This window comes from Manis pentadactyla, chromosome 1 (genome assembly GCF_030020395.1).
Source record: "Manis pentadactyla isolate mManPen7 chromosome 1, mManPen7.hap1, whole genome shotgun sequence".
Taxonomy (NCBI): Eukaryota; Metazoa; Chordata; class Mammalia; order Pholidota; family Manidae; genus Manis; species Manis pentadactyla.
The window spans coordinates 100,575,112-100,582,243 of NC_080019.1; positions in this window are offsets into that span (position 1 = coordinate 100,575,112).

Here is a 7,132-nt window from a genome sequence, read left to right on the forward strand (position 1 = left end):
AGATCTAGAGGAACCATTTGTTCCTAAAACAACTCCTAAGCTATTTTCCAACTTCCTGCAACACGTCTACCATAAACAAGGGCTGGTATTTCCTTTATGACACACCATTGTAGAAAAGAAGACAGTGATCTACGGCAGGAAAAAGTATCCATAAAACAAAATAAAACAAAACTAACAGACCAAAAAACTATTAGGAAAACAAAAGTCCTTAAGCATCCCCAAAGACAAAGAGGTGAGATGTAATAATTTGCTTCTAACCTCTCTGAAGCAATCCTAAATCTGATTTTAAAGTTGAGACAAAGTAAATTGTGTTTAAATAATACATTTCCCATCCTTTCCAGCAGAGAGATGTATATCCCTCACCAATCTGTTTCTCAGCAGGAGGTGCAGCCTGATGAGGAATCAGCAAAATGTCAGCTCTCCCGGAGAAGTGCAACAGAGAGGCAACACTGAAGGAGTGACAGGCTTTTCAAAAAGCTATTGTGCAAATTCAGTTTTAAGGAAGGGATGTGGTTGAGGACTGATGGGTGTGTCATTACCAGTGTGTTCATCTCATCATCATCTGCGGGAGTGCAAGGGGGCCGGTTGCAGTGATATAATGGCATTATGTTGAGGGGTGGATCTGGTCTTTAGGGGGCTTGTTTCCTTGTAGTTTCAGAAGTTAATGTTCATATTAGCTCTCACATTTCATCACATACCCACTGCATCGGGCTCAACAGCCACTACTTCCCCTATGCTTATTAGCACATGCTGTAATGTCTCAGGTCTTTAAAAATACAGTTAATCCTGTTATTACTTTAGAACCCTCAGTGACCTACTGAGATGAAGTAAAAAACCCAGCTTCGGGCACTGAAGGCCATCACTGACCTGTCCCTAGCATCATTTTGACCACTCTCACCGCCCCCATTCTTCAGTCATGCCCCAAGCATCACGCATGTTTATGTGGTGCCATTCTTCATTGCTCTTCGCACTAACAATTTTTTTTCTCCCTCCATTCTTATTGCCTGTTAAAAGTCCAGACTATCTAAACAAGCAAAAAAAAAAAAAATACTAAATCTCTTCATTCCACAGCTTTAGTCATCATATTGTATTACAGTTGTCTGTTGGTACCTGATTAAAACTATCATTCATTTTTGTATTCCCTATCTCTCAATATACAAGGGCTACTCATTAAAGACTTGCTAGATTCAAGTAAAGAATATTCTTGACCACGTAGTAAAGAAGTTTGGGATTAAGGTTTCATAGAAATAATCCACCAAGTAAAAAAAAGACATGAGAAATACAGAGTTTACAGTACTGAAAAATAATCAGTAGCCTACACTAAACTAGATTGGCTTGTTAGGCGCTGGAAGGTGAAATCGGTGTTGAAGGAGAGAAGGGAAGCTGTAGCTCTCTGCCCAGTGCCACTCGTCACTGGGCTCTATTCCATTTCTGAAAGCACTTTTCAGAAGTTTTCAAAGGATTAGAAACTAACAACCTCAGACAATGATGAAGTTTTTATGATTCTTAACTTCCTCTCAAGATTCTAGAGTTCTTTCTTTCTGTACTCACCTCAAATGTGTGCAATCTTTTCTTTTAAATATAACAGAACCATCTTAGAAAAGTAACTGCCTTTGGCTCTTAGTTTCCATATATAAAAGGAAAGGGTTCCACTAGACAATACTACACACACACACACACACACACACATATATAGTTATATATATAGTTATATAATAATATATAATATACAGTTCAGTGGATAGTAAACAATAAGCCTGTATGGTAAATACAGGCATATGTTGTGTAGTGAAAATATGTTACTCAAAGCTCATGTTAATCGAATGCCTACTCTGTTTGCTGTGTTATGTGTTTTTCATCAATTCATTCAATCTTCAGAACAACAATCGGGTTTAGTACTACTACTTTCTGCTTTTCGTGAATGAAGGAGCTGAATCTAGGAAGAATTAAGTAACTTGTCTTAGGTCAAGCAATCAGTAGTTGAGAACTAGATTATCAGTAATGTTCATACCAATACACATATCTGTAAAATGAGACAGTAGTTATTGATATTAAATATTGTAGCTCCTTGCTTGTAAAATTTAAAGAAAATTAAGGCTCCATAGAAAAACCTAAGTAGTCAAGAAGTTGGTTTAGGGTTTTTTTCTTTTTGGTTCCACATTTGCAGGTTGCAAAAAGAGTGGCTGACATAACCAAGAGCATTGTTCAAATGTCAAGGGCCCTCCCAGCCTACGCTCTGCGTAATGATGGAGGGAGCATGCTTGTTTTCTGTATGCAGGTTGTCTGGCCGATTTCCACAGTCTAAGCTGCCTGCTGTGTCACGTCAGTAATGAGAGTTCTCAGTGGGGCCTCCCTACTAGCCAGTGTATAAGCCTGAGGACAGATGCTGTAAATCAGAAGCTGACTATGAGTCCTGTTCATCACCTAACATTAATGACTCAAGGAAATTTTTTTCACGTTCTGCAGATGCTGAGTAGTCTCAGTCCTTTTGGTTTTTATAGAGCTGTCCAATCTGAACTGTTTAAAATTCTCTTTGTGTGTTGGTAAATATAGCTGGCTAGTAATCCATGATTACTCTTGCTGCTTGCTTCCAGAGCCCTGAATTGAATACCTGGCACAAAATAAATTATAATTTCTACAAAGTGAGTTATCCTGAAGTTCTGCCTTCTGATACACACACATGGCTTTCATATAAATATGTGTATATTATACATACACACACATGCACAGACCCTTTATGTGTTATTAGTTGGGCTCATGGCCCACTATATTCTGGATTTTTTATACACTTATGACTGAATGTTTATTTCTACTTGTTTGACATGTATTCATTCCAGCACTGTAATTGCTTAATATTTAAATATAAGGACAGTGTGATATGTAGAACAATGTCTTTTCTCATGTGTTTTTTGATACTACTATACTACTGTGTCCAGATATCATAATTTCATTAATAAGCAAAGATCTGACAAGGATCCATATGACATAAATTGTCCTGAGAAATTTGCATGTGTTCTGAAAGTGAGAAAGGTTTCAGCTCATAATATTCATTATGTTTTAATTTTGTGATTGCTTATTGTGCCTTCTGAGTACAGGTCATTTCTAAGTGCTAAGGGTACTAAAAAAAGGTGTCTTCCTTCCATCAAGGAATTCATTCACCATTGATTAAAAAGGCATAGAAGCCACTGATTTTGGTTATATTTTGAAAGAGGGTATGTGAGCAGATGTGTGAGAGAAAGTTTTGATTAATCCCACTGGAGGGAATCCCTGAAGGCTTCATTGAAGAGGTGAGGTATTAGATGAGCCTTAAAAAATGAGTACGGATTTGAAGGGGGTGCTGGTGTGTAATTCATACCAGGCAGGATAGCTAGCATGAGCAATGGCTTAATGGTGTGAAACTATATACATATATTTAATGCATATCATTGAAGCATGATTAGATTTAGGTTTGGATGTGGTGGAAGATACAGGTAAAAGGGACAGATAGTGAAAATCCAGTGGTGAAATTAGAGAATTTAACCCTTCCTTTGGAAGCAGCAAGGAGTGTCTACAAGTTTTGAGGAGTAAATGAATGTGATCTCAGCTGAGCATATCTGCTCTGCTCAGCCTGTTGACACATTTTTCCCTGCTTCTGAATGAGGTCCCAGAAAGATCCCAAGGCTTTTCTAGACACTCATAATTTTTACTGCATAATCCAATTAAAAGGCATAGTTCTGTCTTATCAAAACTTCAACTTCTAGTCTAATTTAAACTTGTTCCTTTGCCTGGCCTAGGCACAACTCAAGCTCAGAAGCAGGGAAGAAAGAAACGGTGTGGATCTTCTCTCTGTTGTCACCCTGTTCTTGTGCTCCACCTGCTGCTTGGTGGATCCCTTTCCACAGTGATCTCTGTGGGGCTGGCACCTGGCCTGTGGGAAAGCACTCTTGTAGTTTGACTTTGTGGAAGATACCCTCTTTATTATTTTAGTCTCTCATCTTTAAATGTGGGTCTGATACTGGTTTATAAATCTCCCAGTTTCCAGAAGGCACATACCAAGCTCTCAAAGTAGCTCTCTGAAGGCCCTCTACACTTGACTTAAGGTGCGGGGAAAGCATTCCATGGATAGGGGAAAAGGAAGGTACAGTCCTTTGACATGTCCAAAGATGCTGTCCAGTGCAGGAATGAATTCCTGCAATCTGGGGTGAGCCTGCGGCCTCCTGTCCTTCTCCATTTGGGCTCTCCATTACATTACATAAGTACTTAATTAGCCTTAGTTTCCTCCCCCATAGAATGGGACTAGTAAAAGATTGATCTCATCAGATTCTTATGAAAGCTTAATAGTCTAATATGTATTATACTTTTGGTAGGCATTTAGCATGTAGTTATACTCAGTGAATTATAGGCTGAAAACCTCTCTCCTTAAAGAAAGTCTCTACTAATCTTTAAAAATTAATCTGTAGCACTTGTTATATACCGTCAAGTAACTGAAAAGCTAAGTACCACAGAACTAGGTTAACACTCCCTTAGCAAAACTTGAAGAAACTGTGTAGGCACACATTAATTTGAGGTCTCTCCTGCTCTCTAGTCAATATATTTTTAATCCTTATTATAACCTTGTGGGGTTGGTCCTGTTATTATCTCCATTTTCAGGTGGGAAAAGTGAGTCACAGAGAGGTAAAGTAATCTTCCAAGGCCACATGGTTAGTGAAGAATTAAGATTAGGACCTAAGTTTGATTTCAACGACTGATTCAATCACTCTGCAGTGCTAGCTCTCAAATATATATATATATATATATGTATACACACACACACACACACACCATAGTTTTAGTGAATAGATGTGGGATATGAAAGATGATTAAGTTTGACAATGATTTGGTATATATAGTTTGAGACATGTTGAGCAGGACATGCATGAACAATAATATGTTGGAAAACGGGATCTTAACTCAAAGGACAGATCGAAGGAGGAGTGTAGATGTGAGAACCATCAACATAGAGATGGATTGGATGAGAGCACCAAGGAGAAGACACTGAAGGGAAAAGCCATGAAAACTATGATCAGAAACTCGATAAATTCCCTACACTTAAAGGGAAAGAGAGGAAGAGAAAACAGTGAATGAGATCAAGATTTACTTAGAACAGATGTTACAAACTGGCAGCCGGAGAGCTAAATTTGACTTGCAGATGTGTTTTGAATGACAGACAAACTCCTTTTAAAATATGTGATTCAATATTTTAAAAAATGAGAAGATGTAGGAACAGTGGGCCCACATTGTGCACAGAAACAAATGACTACGTTAAGTTGGCTCCTACCACTCTCGGTGGGGCAGACGCCCCCCAGTGGGCTGTGGTCCCTACTGCTCCCTGGGGTTCACTTGCTGAGACTCCACCTGTTACTCCTGTGTGTCATCTGCCTGGCCCTTGGGAACATCATCCTTTTTCTGGCATTATATCTTTGAGTTATCCTCTTTCCTTTTACAATTTTCCAAATGTAGAATCAAAAATGCGATTCTCAAGAAGAAAAAGATAATCCATGTCTTGTATGCTGCTAAAAAAAAAGAAAAGAAAAGGTGGTAGAAAAGCAAAGGATTTGTATTTTCATTTTTTTATTAAAGTATCATTGATGTGCAGTCTTATGATGGTTTCTCATAAACAACGCAGTGGTTTCAGCATTCACCCAAAGTATCAAGTCCTCACCCCTCCCACTGCAGTCACTGTCTATCAGCATAGTAAGATGTTATAGAGTCTTTAATTGTCTCCATGCTGTACTGCCTTCACCCTGACCTACCTATATTGTGATTACTAATTATAGTGCTCCTTAATCCCCTTTTCCCTCCCCCACTCCTCCCCTTTGGTAACCGCTAGTCCCTTCTCTGTGTCTGTGTGTCTACTGCTCGTTTGTTCCTTCTGTTTGAAAAGCAAAGGATTTGTGACTTAAGACTTAGTCATTTAAAAAAGACACATTCATAAAAGGGGATGCCATACAGAATGGCATTAAAGAATAAATGGAAGTGAGGAAATAAAAAAATAGCACCACAGACTACCCTTTCAGAAAGCTTTACAATAAAGGAAACAAAATGATTACCCTATTTGTTCTGTTTTGTTTTCTATTAATAGAATGCTTAAAATATACTTTGCCACCCCAAGATGCAGTATCCCTCTTGGCCATCAATTTACATCATTTGTGTTTAGATGAATCTTATTCATTCTCAATCTTTCTCACTTGAGAAGGTGAAGCCCAATGTAATCATGATAAAAAGGACTCAGAATCTATAAGAGTAATTAATGTTGAAATGAAATCAAATACCTGGAAATTTGCTTTCCCATAAAATTTGCAAATATTATATTTAATTAATTATGCTGATAGATACTTAGGGAAATAACTTTTTTAACTCACCGATTTTTTTCTATTGTCAAGTTTTAATTTCTTTTTCCTCCTCTTCCTCCCTCTCTCATACATGCCCATATGCACACAAATACTGTATTAGATTATGTATTCTATTTTGTCACTCATTTGCTCATTCCCCCATCTCCCTCCCCGATGGCAACCACCACTTTGTTCTCCGTGTTTATGAATCTATTTATGTTTTGTGTGTTCTTTTTATGAGTTTATTTATGTTTTGTGCATGAGGGTTACCTAAGCCACAAATCTTGTTATATTTTAACATCTCTAAAATCAGGGAGTGTCTTACAACTGATAGCACAATACATAACTGTATCTGTAAACTTTCTAACATAATCTACTCTCTCAGAACACTTTGGAAGAAAGTGCCTATGACTATAATACAAATAATTTCTATCCCCTAAGCCCAAAAGGAGATATAATATGAAGGGTAAAATCAGATGAAATATGTGTATTAATCAATTTTCAAACAGTTTGAAGTTGCTCAATTTTAAATGCCTGATTGATCATAATAGTTATTTCCAACCTGGAGTAAATAACTGCCTGTTGGCTTCTGAGACAATAGTGATGCTCAGTTTCTGAGAGATCTGTATTTGCTTTTTTCTATAATAAAAATGACAGGCCCAAGAAATTGGAAAAAAAAATCTTTCTGCTATGTTAAGATACTGTCGATCTTACTGTGTTCTTGTGCCATCATTAATCACTTGTCTGAATATAGGGAAGGAAGCCTGCAGACCACTTAATGT